General features: G+C 45.7%; 1 protein-coding gene across 1 annotated transcript in view; it reads left to right on the top strand.

Annotated features, from left to right (window-relative positions):
• The first annotated feature begins 3205 nt into the window (after positions 1–3205).
• FAM227A (family with sequence similarity 227 member A) overlaps positions 3206–12724 on the top strand; it is a 69544-nt gene continuing 60025 nt past the window's right edge. Inside the window, exons 1-2 of the mRNA XM_058741274.1 lie at positions 3206–3381; positions 5546–5628. The gene's annotated coding sequence lies outside the window, so the exon portion shown is untranslated. The remainder of the gene's footprint in view (positions 3382–5545; positions 5629–12724) is intronic.

Genomic DNA, 12724 nt, shown 5'->3' on the forward strand with positions numbered 1-12724 from the left:
CGCCCCTCCTCCTCCTCTTCCTCCCCGAGCACAAAGCAAAGGGCACCCCTTCCTGGTGGATGTCGGGTGTCCCATCCAGAACTTTGCGGGGTCCCCTGAGGGACCCGTGGCGGAACCGGCCCCAAGTTCGTCGGATTTCGCCTATGTCTTCAGGTAAGACGCACAGAAGAAGGACGATGATCCGCCCTGCCCACTTCCGCAGACTGCAGTTTCCTGACTCATCAGCTTTTACAAACAGGGGAAACTGAGGCCAGGGACCGCTTCAAGGTGGCACAGTGAGCAAGGGCAGAGAACTACTCGAGAATCAACTCCAGATCCCCTGAAGTCCTAACAGTGAACTATTGGTTCCATTTGAAAAATAAAGAAACTCAGAACCATTCAAGGGATGTTTATTGGGTGCCTAGTGAGTGCACCAGCCCATCCATCCAATGAGGGGCAGAACCCATCGGTCTCTGGCTCCAAGTGCAATTTTCTTCCAACTACACCTCAGTGTATTAAAAAGGGGAGAGTTCCATGTGCTAGAACCAAGACCTGCACAGTCTAATCCCGCACTACCCAATGGAAACATGATGTGGGCCACGTATGTAATTGAGAATTTTCTAGTGGCCATATTTTAAAGATTTTTAAAAACCAGGTTATGTGAATTCGAACATTTTATTTAACTCGTATATCCCAAATATTATCATTTCAACATATGATTAGTGCTTTTACATTGATACTGCTTCAGCTTTTAAGTTTAAATTAACTGAAATCAGGGGCGCCCGGGGGGCTCAGTCGGTTGAGCGTCCCGACTTCAGCTCAGGTCATGATCTCACCATCTGTGAGTTCGAGCCCCGCGTCGGACTCTGTGCTGACAGCTCAGAGCCTGGAGTCTGCTTCAGATTCTGGGTCTCCCTCTCTCTCTGCCCCTCCCCACTCATGCTCTGTCTCTCTCTGTCTCAGAAATAAATAAACATTAAAAAAAAATTAAATTAACTAAAATTGAAATTTCAGTTCTTCAGTCACACTAACCAGATTGCAAGGGCTCAGTTGTCACATGTGGCTAGTGGCTACTGCGATGCACAGGGTCTCGCCTTTTCCTGCCTTCCTACACTTGCTCCCCTCTGCTTGGATGGTATTTCCCCATCCCCTTTATCTAGTTAACTCCTGCTCTTCCTCCAAGCTTGGCTACATCCTTACATAATCTCAGCTCATCTCACAGCACTGCGTATGTTCCTTCAAAGCAGTGGTCACAGTTATCATTCACAATTATTTATATAATTGTTTGATTACCGCATGTCTCCCCTGGCAGACATAAGTCCCTTAGAGTAGGGAGCAAGTCTGGTTTCGCTCACCACCCTGTCTCCAGGAAGAACACACCGCTGGCTTGTGTCGGGCACTCAGTAAGTAGTCCGTCATTGCTGAAGGCAACACTGAATGCTGATTCCAAAGTCAGCATTGTTTTAACGTATTTAACATGCTTAAAATTGTTTAACGTGTTAACTTTAAACAGAGGGCATTCGCACTTCGGCTGCCAGGACACTTGCTACATGAGAGCAGAACGTTTGCTATTCTCCTGCCCCCAACACCGCGCAGTGTTGTTCATTCCATGAAGTTCATTGTCTCCCCCATCCGTTTTTCCTCCCCAAGTAGTGAAGGTAAAAACTTGTCATATCTCAGAGAATACCTAAAAGGGTATGATAGAAAATTCAGAAGAGAACGGCATGCGTATCTTAAACATTCCTTTTAAGGAGCATAGTAATAGTCAGTTCTTGCATTAGGCATGAGTAAGAACGTTAAGTTAAAGCAAGAGCCTTCTTGACAGGGTTGCCCTAAAAGCCTGCTTTTCAGAGAACATGCTATAGTTTTCCAGTCATGCTGGGGAGTGAGTAGGAGGAAAACAAGAAGCCATGCAGTGCACCTGCTTCCACCTTACCCCTCTCCCCCTTGCCGACATGGCTTATGGCTGGGAGCAGGAAAGAGAAAATAGTATTGACCTGGGCCTGGGACAGCCTTTCCTGCAATCCAGCTGACTTGGGACAGCCCCAAGCCCTAATGGATAGCTTCTCTGGACTAGAAAGAAGCGTGGTGAATGAGTCTAAAATGGAATCAAATATTGAGTGTGCCGAACCCCTAGGGAGCCACTTGCCTAATGGAAAAAGGTGTGGAAGCAAATCCTTCCAGTTGAGAATTGTAAGTGCTGTAATGGAGAGATGAAAGCAGAATCCTGAACTTTCCAGAGGAGGGGTGGTCACTAATGGCCTAGAGTAATTCAGGAAGGTTTTCTAAAAGATGTGTCACCCGGGATGTGCATTGACTAGATGGAATTGCGTGTGTAAAGGCATAGAGGGCAGCAGCATAGCACAGCAGGGACGAGGAGCAATTTCAGAGGGGTGGGCCTATAGGATGAGTGGTTGCATAGAAAAGGGCAGAGCAGAAGGCATCAACTGAAGAAGAGGGAGAGAGAATGTGATGAGAGGGGCCTTGGTTAATTTTCCCACTAAACTACCTTTCCTCTCCCCTTTCATTATGTATGAGCTTCTTGAGGGCCGATCTGAGTCTTTTACTTCCTTAGAAACAGGCCTATGCCACCAGGCTCTGGATATGGAAGATCCACAAATGGTAGAATGAACTCCTGGTTAATAAGCAAGGATCCAGGAGGGCAGTCCAGCCGGAGGGTTCTGAAGGCAGGAGGAAGAGTAGTGATGGGGCCAACATTCTGGGAGGGGGCAGAAAGCCTCAGGTAGATCACCAGCTTCATGCTGAGGAGATGGACCCTGTATCACAGAATCAGAGCAGCTGAGAGCCGAAAAAGGGTCTTAGGAATCTCATCCAAATCTCTGACTTTGCAGATGAGCCTCAGAGAGACAGGAATTTGATTTCCTTTCTAATTTGGAAACTGATTTGCTGGGTGCTCTGGAGCCCTGGCCTTTCCAACACTCTAGTCTCCTTACTGTAAAAGCTAGAACAGCTTTCTTGGCAAACAGGGGGAACATCGACAGGCCAGAAGAAGTTGATATGTCTGAAATCCTCAGTCAAGAAGGGCGTGTCAGAGGAAGGCCTTTATCCCCTGTGTCGCAGGCGGCGTGCACCTTGCCATCAGCCCTGCTTACCAGACGAGCGTGGTTATGCTTTCTAAGGTGGTTCTATGGTATTTGTGATTTCCAGGAGGCTGGCTGAACAGAGAACAAGATCGGAGTGGGAAATGAGAGATTCTTAAGTGGAAACGTACTGTTTATCAGTTTACGAGAAACTGGACCATGGCTTATTTCAGGAACATAGATATCATCAATGTCACTGCCTTGCCAATGGTGCCAGTAGACGAGCACCTGACTGTCTCCCTCGCTGCGCGGAACACGATGAAGAATGCCGCAAGGAAGAATCTGGAAGACAATCCACCCTGTATCCTTTTATGGTGCCGTCTACAATCCAGACCAAATACACCTGCTGCAGACCTGTAACCAGGGCTTGTGTCTGTGACACACGTTATTAGCTCCTTTCCTTATGTGCTCATTGATTTTTTTCAATTAGTTAAGCCCGACCTATGCTCTAAAAGAATTTGAGACTGTGAAGGGTTGTTTGGTTTGAATTTATTTTACTAGGATAATTGGAAAGAGCCCCAAAGGAAGAAGTACTGGAAACATTTGTTGACATATTCGTTGAAATATCTTCTGTCTTCCAAAGAATTATAGTTATAGATAGCAAATAAGAAGTCATGGTGAAGCCCTCGGCCCTCAGATAAGTGAGCTTGAGACCCAACTTTGTTGGGGCACCTGGGTGGCTCCGTTGGTTAAGCATACAACCTTGGCTCGGGTCACAGTCTCATGGTTCATGAGTTCGAGCCCCGTGTTGGGCTCTGTGCTGACAGCTCAGAGCCTGGAGCCTGCTTTGGATTCTGTGTCCCCCTCTCTCTGTGCCCTTCTCCTGCTCTCACTCTGTCTCAAAAATAAGCAAACATTAACCAAACAAACAAACAAAAAAAGACCCAGCTTCATTGTTCTCATTCCAGTTGGCCTCACTTCTCACCTGCCAGGCCTCCTACCTGGGCTCAGAGTTTGCCCTCTCTGGCATCACCTGGACTCTTCCAGAATCTTACTTCTCTAGCCCTCCCTTTATTGATCCACATCTCACCTGTGACTCTGAACTCTATGCCAGGGACCCGCAGAACCCCATCTCTGGAGGACCTTAGAGCTCATCCGGCAAATAACCCTCTCAGGTTATAAATACCGCCAGATGGTCCCATCTCATAAAGAGCCCATTGACCTTCAAGTCCCACTGCTGCCAGCCAAACGATGTGTCCCTCTGTATCCCCTCGCTTTCTACACCTCTCAGAAACCCTTCTCAAGATGAGCACAAGTGATCCCATCAGAGGCTGCTTCAGGGACTCACTTTCCTGGCCCTTTTTCTCATGCCCCCTCTTCCTCCTTAATCCCACACTCCTCTCAACCTAACTAACCCATTTCCGTTCCTATGATTTTCATGTCCCTCCTTGGCGTCTTCATTGGTCAAGTGTCCTCCGGTTTATAAGAACGCTTAAGGGTAATGGAAGTAAGAGTGAACCCTGCTTTTTGTGAAGGCAGTGAGAAGTGATAGGATTATGGGGCTTCTGCAAAGGATATATCCTAGACCGATTGAGGCTAAGACGGAAAGAAATGCAAACCTAGAGAGGGTGACAAGAGGGGCCATTGAACTAGGCAGAGACTTCAACAGTGATAAACAAGGTTGAGATACCCTCCGATCCAGCCATGCCTCACCTGAAAATGTCTCTTAAAGCAATAATCCAAAATATGGAAACGACTATCTGTGTATACCACAGCATTATTTACAATTGCAAAAAAATGATGAACAACTTAAGTATTCAATAGCCATGAAACAATTAAGTGTATTAAAGTACATTCTCCAAGTGGATTCATATAATTGCCATTTAAAATACTATGAAGATTATTTAGCTCTATGGAGCATGATCATGATAATGAGTGGAAGAGAAGTCCGAGTCCTAAAGTAGGCATTCACTGAGATTACAATTATGTAAAAAGGTACATGTATAAAAAATACTGGAAGGAAATCTCCCCGAATCCTAACAGAGGTTGTTAGGGTGGTAGCAGAATGGGTGTTTCTTTTTATGTTTTTCCAAGGTGTCTAGGATGTGGTTAGTTTTCATTTAGAATTGATAAAGCCACTCATTTTTTTTTCATTTTTTTAATGTTTATTTTTGAGAGTATTTTTAATGTTTATTTTAATGTTTATTTTTGAGAGAGAGAGAGAGAGACAGAGAGAGAGAGAGACAGAGTGTGAGTGTGAGAGCTGTCAGCACAGAGCCTGATTCGGGGCTCGAACTCACGAACTCATGGGCCGTGAGATTATGACCTAAGCCGAAGTCCAAAGTTTAAGGACTGAGCCACCCAGGTGCCTAAAGCCACTCATTTAAAATGATAAAAGAAGTGTGAATGTTTGCAAAGAAAGTAGTTAAGCGGAGAGAGTAAGGGACTGTCCTTGCCAGCCTAGTCCCATCCTGTTCCTGCGTGAATAGCACCCAGAAAATTTCCTTAGCAAACTCACCTGCCAGCCTGCCTTATTGGTTCCATCCACCAGGTGAACGAAACGATTGGGGAGCTAGATCTGAGTCCCAATGCGTTGGCCAACAACCTGGTGAGTTATGGGTGCTGAGGTAAGGCTTGGGGCAGGAAGGGCTCCGGGAGTCCCGCCCATTTATTTGAAAGCACATTTGCACAATAGGGGTCTCAGAGATATCTTTTATCAATTAGCAGGATTTCTTTTTTGGAGCAGTTTTAGTTGACAGCAAAATTGAGCTGAAAGTACAGAGTTCCCACATACCCCTGTCCCCACGCATGGACAAGCTGCCTGTCACCACACTGGTACATTTGTTACAAGTGATAAACCCACATTGATGCATCATTATCACCCCAAGTTCGTTGTTCACATTAGGGCTTTCTGTGCTGTACATTCTGAGTTGGGACAAATGTGTAATGACATATATCCACCTTTGTAGTATCCTTCTTCTTTTTTTTTTTTTTTTTACATTCATTTATTTTAGAGAGACAGAGCGTGAGCCAGGGAGGGGCAGAGAGAGGGAGACACAGAATCCAAAGCAGGCTCCAGGCCCTGAGCTGTGAGCACAGAGCCCGACGAGGGGCTCAAACTCACAAACCGCGAGATCATGACCTGAACTGAGGTCGGATGCCCAACCAACTGAGCCACCCAGGCGCCCCACCTTTGTAGTATCCTACAGAATAGTCTCACTGCCCTAAAAATCCTCCCCCCCATTTACGGCGCCCCCCGCATCTCCTGGCAACCACTGAACTTTTTGCTGTCTCCATAGTTTTGCCTTTTCCAAAATGACAGAGTTAGAACCATACAGGATGCAGCCTTTTCAGATTGGTTTCGTTCACTTGGTCATATGCATTTAAGGTTCCTCCATGTGTTTTCATGGCTTGATAGCTCGTTTCTTTTTGGGACTGAATAATATTCCTTTGTCTGGATGTGCCACAGTTTATTTATCTGTTCACCTACGGAAAGACCTCTTGATTGCTTCTAAGTTTTGGCAATTATGCATAAGGCTGCTGTGAACATCTATGTGCAGGGTTTTGTGTGGATGTATATTTTCAGTTCATTTGGGTAAATAGTGAGGAGCGTGATTCCTGGACCATCTGGTAAGAGTATGTTTAGTTTTGTAAGAAACTGCCAAAGTGTCTCCCAAAGTGGCTGTACCCTTTTGCATTCGCAGCAGCCATGAATGAGAGCTCCTGTCACTCCACATCCTCACCAGCATTTGGTGTTATCAGTGTTCTGGATTTTGGCCATTCTAATCAGGATATAGCAATATCTCCTTGTCGTTTGAAGTTGCGATTCTCTAATGACATTGAACATCTCTCCATATGCCTACTCGCCATCTGTCTCTCTTCTTGAGTGGGGTGTCTGTTGAAGTCTTTGCCCCATTTAAAATTTTGTTTTGTTTTATTTAATTTATTTTTTTAATATAATATATTTAATTTATTTTTTTAATAAAAAAAATATTTTTTTAATATATATATAATTTTAAAAATATATGTTTTTAAAATTTTACTTATATTTGAAAGAGGGAGAGACAGAGCATGAGCAGGGGAGGAGCAGAGAGCGAAGGAGACACAGAATCCGAAGCGGGCTCCAGGCTGTGAGCTGTCAGCACAGAGCCCTACGCAGAGCTCGAACTCACAAACCACGAGATCACGACCTGAGCCGAAGTTGGATATTTAACTGACTGAGCCACCCAGGTGTCCCTGCCCCATTTTTTGATTGAGTTGTTTGTTTTCTTATTGTTGGGTTTTAACAATTCTTTGTGTATTTTGGATAACAGTCCTTTACCAGCTGTGTGTTTTGCAGATCTTTTCTGCCACTTTGCTCCAACTAAATCTCCTAACCCCATTACCCCTGGCGTCTTGCTTTCCACCAAGCTCCTCTGTCCCCAGGGCCCAGACCTGGTGAATGCCTCTGCAGGTTTTAGCCGCACCCCTATCCCAACTTTTCTGGTGCTGACTTTTGGGGTCAGTTCATCTCTTGAGTTAGTCTTTTTTATTTATTTTTTAAAATTTAGCAGTGCCTGGGTGGCTCAGTGGGTTAAGCATCTGACTCTTGATTTCAGCTCAGGTCATGGTCTCACAGTCAGTTGTGAGATCGAGCCCCACGTTTGGCTCTGCGCTGACGATACAGAGCCTGCTTGGGATTCTCTCTCCATCTCTCTGCAACCCCCCACCAAATAAATTAAAATTAGAATTAAAAAAAAAGTTTAAATGTCAGGACAATGCATCCTTATTCTAAAATATTCAAACCATCTCCAAGTATAAAAGTAAACTGTAAAATTTACTTCACTCCCAGCCCTTTATTTCCTCCTGAGAAGTAACCACTGTTAATTGTTTGTTTTGTATCCTTCCAGAGTTTTTTAAAAAAATATTTTATTTTTCTTTGTGGATGGAACTGGAGGGTATCATGCTAAGTGAAATTAGTCAGAGAAAGACAAATATCATATGACTTCACTCCTATGAGGACTTCAAGAGACAAAACAGGTGAACGTAAGGGAAGGGAAACAAAAATAATATAAAAAAAGGGAGGTGGGCAAAACATAAGAGACTCATAAATATGGAGAACAAACAGAGGGTTACAGGAGGGGTTGTGGGAGGGGGGATGGGCTAACTGGGGAAGGGGCACTAAGGAATCTACTCCTGAAATCATTGTTGCACTAGATGCTAACTAGTTTGGATGTAAATTTTAAAAAATTTAAATTAAATTAAAAAATTAATTTTTTATTTATTTTTAATTTATTTTTTTAATTTTTTTTTTAACGTTTATTTATTTTTGAGACAGAGAGAGACAGAGCATGAATGGGGGAGGGTCAGAGAGAGGGAGACACAGAATCCGAAACAGGCTCCAGGCTCCAAGCTGTCAGCCCAGAGCCCGACACGGGGCTCGAACTCACGGACTGCAAGATCATGACCTGAGCCGAAGTCAGACACTCAACCGACTGAGCCACCCAGGAGCCCCCCAAAAATTTATTTTTTAAATAATGTCTCCATGGGGCTTGAACTCATGACCCTGAGATCAAGAGTTGCGTGCTCCATCAACTGAGCCAGCCAGGTGCCCAAGAACTTTTTCTATACATGTAGAAACATAGAACACATATATTTAGGGTTATCGTTTTCTTTTTTTTTTTTTTTTTTTTTTTTTTAATTTTTTTTTTCAACATTTTTTATTTATTTTTGGGACAGAGAGAGACAGAGCATGAACGGGGGAGGGGCAGAGAGAGGGAGACACAGAATCGGAAACAGGCTCCAGGCTCCGAGCCATCAGCCCAGAGCCTGACGCGGGGCTCGAACTCACGGACCGCGAGATCGTGACCTGGCTGAAGTCGGACGCTTAACCGACTGCGCCACCCAGGCGCCCCTCGTTTTCTTTTTTTTAATCTGAGTAGGGTCATACCATAAATACCGTTTTTGTAACCTGCTTTTGTTTGTTTTTCATTCATTCATTCATTCATTCATTCATTCATTTATTTTTAGCCTCAATAACTCTTGGAGATGCTTCCAAGTCACTGCTGTGGATCTGCCCTGGTCTTTTCTGACCGCATAATATTCTATTTGTTGGATGCGGCATCATTAATTTATTCCCTACTGATAAATATTTCGGTGGTGTTTTCATCATAGTGAACACGTGAATATTTCTGTATTTGTATCTTGGGGCGCATTTGCAAGTATTTCTGCACGCTAGAGTCCTAGAAGTGAAATTTTGAATTTTGGTAAATGCAGTCGAATCGCCTTTCCCAGAGGTTCTGCCATGTTTTCACTCACGCAGCAACGAGACCATTAGCTTCACTTGCCCCTACCTACCCCACCATCGAGTAGAGCTTAGAGTTAAATTGTGAATAGGGGCGCCTGGGTGGCTCAGTCGGTGAAGCGGCCGACTTCGGCTCAGGTCACGATCTCACGGTCCATGAGTTCGAGCCCCTCGTCGGGCTCCGTGCGGACGGCTCGGAGCCTGGAGCCTGTTTCCGATTCTGTGTCTCCCTCTCTCTCTCTGCCCCTCCCCCGTTCATGCTCTCTCTCTGTCTCAAAAATAAATAAACGTTAAAAAAAAAAAAGAATTAAATTGTGAATAAAGGCAACATACACACACACACACACACACACACACACACAACTTGGAGTGATTCCATAGAAGCTAAGAAACCTTGTCTCTCTGTGTGTGCCTGTGTAGGCAGGAGAGGTATAGCATTAGGAACACAGACTCCGGAATAAAACGGTTTGTGTTTAAATTCCTGCTCCATTTTCTCACATTGTGAAACTAGGTTAATTACTTAACCTTTTTGAATCTCTGTTTTCTAGAAAATGGTGATAACAAAAATAATGTATCTACCCCATAGGGTTGTTGCAAGAATTAGAGGAGTTAAAACTCATGAAGCCCCTTAAATCAGGCCCGAGAAGAGTGCCTGGCTCACAGGAAGGACATTCTATATGTATGAACGTGTAGGAGAAAAGTCTGGAAGGATACACAACGAACAGTCGATGGGGTCATTTCTGGAAAGGGGGTGGTATGGAAGGCGAGTGAACATGTTTTTTACTCTGGATACTTCTGTAATGTGGTTTACAAAAGGAATGTATTTGCATGTCAGTTCTGTGATTTTTTTATGATAATTTTAAAACCAAGAGGAAGAATATCTTGCTCCCAGAAACAGGATCTGGTGGCTACTTAAGATTGTCGAGCACTGGGGCGCCTCGGTGGCTTGGTCAGTTAAGTGTCCGACTCTTGATTTTGGCTCAGGTCATGATTTCACGATTCATGGACTAGAGTCCCATGTCGGGCTCTGTGCTCACGGTACAGAACCTGCTTGGGATTTTCTCTCTCTCTCTCTCTCTCTGTCCCTCTCTCGCTCTCCTGCCTCTCAAAATAAGTAAGTAAACATTAAAAAGAAAAAAAAGATTGCCCAGCATTGGCATATCTTCTCAGGTGCCCTTCATGGCCAGTGAGAACCAGGATAGGGCTGGTGGGAGCAACCTTGGGTCCTCATATGACCTGGAGGAAGGGACCCCTTGCCTGTCCTTCCTGTCCTCTGCCCAAGCAGCTGGTGAGATCTGTCAGATGCTCACTGCCTTCTGCCACAAGAGCCCATCCCTAGGCTACCCTGCCCAAGCTCTGCTGGCTGCGGTTTGCCCTGCCCTGTGTCCACCGGGCCTTGACTGTGCAGCCACTTCTCCTGTGTCGGGGCCATAGCCAGACTGGTTTCTCCAGCCTCCATGCTGCCGTGCTGCCTGGCACCTAGCCCAGTGCCTAGTGCATAAGAGGTGCTTCTTAAGTGTGCACCAGTGAACGAATGAGCCCCAGATCCTCCTCCCCACATCCCACATCACCATGTCCCTTTTCTTTTCCTTCTTCCATGTCCTAAGTGTGGGCTTCCCACTTCTCTGGCCATGAACCTTGCTTAGCTCTTCTTCAGCTTTATTTATTTATTTATTTATTTATTTATTTATTTATTTTGAGAGTGAGTGTGAGAGAGAGAGGGAGAGAGCACGTGAGAGAGACAGAGCACGGGAGAGGGGCAGAGAGAGAGAGAAAGAGGGAATCCCAAGCTGGCTCTGCACTGAGCGCAGAGTCTGACGTGGGGCTCGAACTCACGAACCGTGAGATCATGACTTGAGCCGAAATCAACAGTCAGATGCTAAACCGACTGAGCGCCCCCCCGCCCCGCACCGGGTACCCCTTGCTTGGCTCTTCCTTCCGGCCCCCTTCCCCTCAAGAGCTCCACTCATAGCACAGCTTCACCATTGACCCAGTGGCAGGCACATTCCTTCCACTCTCCGCCTGGACGTCCTCACCCTAGAAGGGACTTCTTTGCATCCCGTACCCCAAGACTAGTGGAGGGGCCCCTTCTGGGCACATTGCTAGCATCCTGTACCTCCCCACTGCAGCACTGGCCACCTCAAAATCCCTGGCTTCTCCCCACTAATCCCTGAAGCCTCAGCAGCGTTCGCTGCTCTCTGCTGCATCCCTGACACAGGCATAGCATTGGCCTTGAGCAGGTGCTCAGGAAATACCTGTGGAATGAATGATATGGTTGCAAATCCTAGCTTCTCTCCTGTATCTCAGCCTTATATTCCCAGCCACCTAGAGCAGTGGCACCTACACCTAAGTGATCATCAGACTCCCCTGGGAGGTTTTTAAAAAAACTAAAAGTGAAAACAGCATCACGTGGGACCATGTGTTCTGCCTGCTCTCATTTGAACACGATGTCTCCGGAAGGCTATGCAAGAAATTAAGGGTATTGGGTGGAGGGAGGCAGGAGGGAGACTTTTTACTCTACTACTTGATTTTGTACCTTGTAAATTATTTACTGGTTTTACATTTTAAGTAGAGAACTATTCAGGAGCCACAGTACATAAACAGTTCATGAGCTGAGGCAGACGCAAGGAATGAACTTCTCCACTGAATTGGTGTATCTGAAAAACTCCCCAAGTAGGGGGACAGCCCCACTTGTAGGTACCACTGTCGTCTCAGATGCACACGGCCCAGTGCTGGTCTCCTCGTTGACGCCTAAAACTTGCTGGTCTCCCAACGTTCACCTATCTGTTCTGCTCTCTCCGTGTGCAAATCTTGTCCATCCTTCTTCCAAGGCCTTGACAATATGGGCTACAAGTGGCATCCCGGTAAGGACCAGAGACACCGCTGTTCCACTGCCTTGGCTCACACCCCTCCCGTTCATTCATCATGCCTTATCTTGGCCTATGTTTTTGGAGTGACAAGCGTTGACACGTAGACCTACCAGTGTGAGCCCTTTCCCCATCTACATACACCTGCGCACATGCTCATAAAGGGGGTAGAAGACTGGAGGGGGCGTTTCACAGTTTATCAAGCACGACAGATGCCTCATCGTTTCCCCCAGTGCTCGTGGGTGGTCCTCTGTGACTCTTCTAGTTCACACTACTCTCAGTTGCTTCAAACCCAAATGTAGCAATTTAGGACCTACTTGGCCCACATGTGCTGATGTCAACTGTCCAAACAGATTGTAAATTCCTAAAGGCGAGGACACAGAATCCTCATTCTTCGTTGACTTTATTGTCCAAGAGCAGTGCCGGGCTCGTGGCCGACGATCAGTACAACTTGTTGGGTCACTGACATTCATTTTTCTTTCCTTTTGTTCCCTCAGGAGGGGATGCGGGAATGGGGGAGGAGGAATCAGAGATCAAGAGAAATCTGTTGAGAA

The sequence above is a fragment of the Neofelis nebulosa genome, chromosome 8 (assembly GCF_028018385.1).
Source record: "Neofelis nebulosa isolate mNeoNeb1 chromosome 8, mNeoNeb1.pri, whole genome shotgun sequence".
In the NCBI taxonomy this organism is placed as follows: Eukaryota; Metazoa; Chordata; class Mammalia; order Carnivora; family Felidae; genus Neofelis; species Neofelis nebulosa.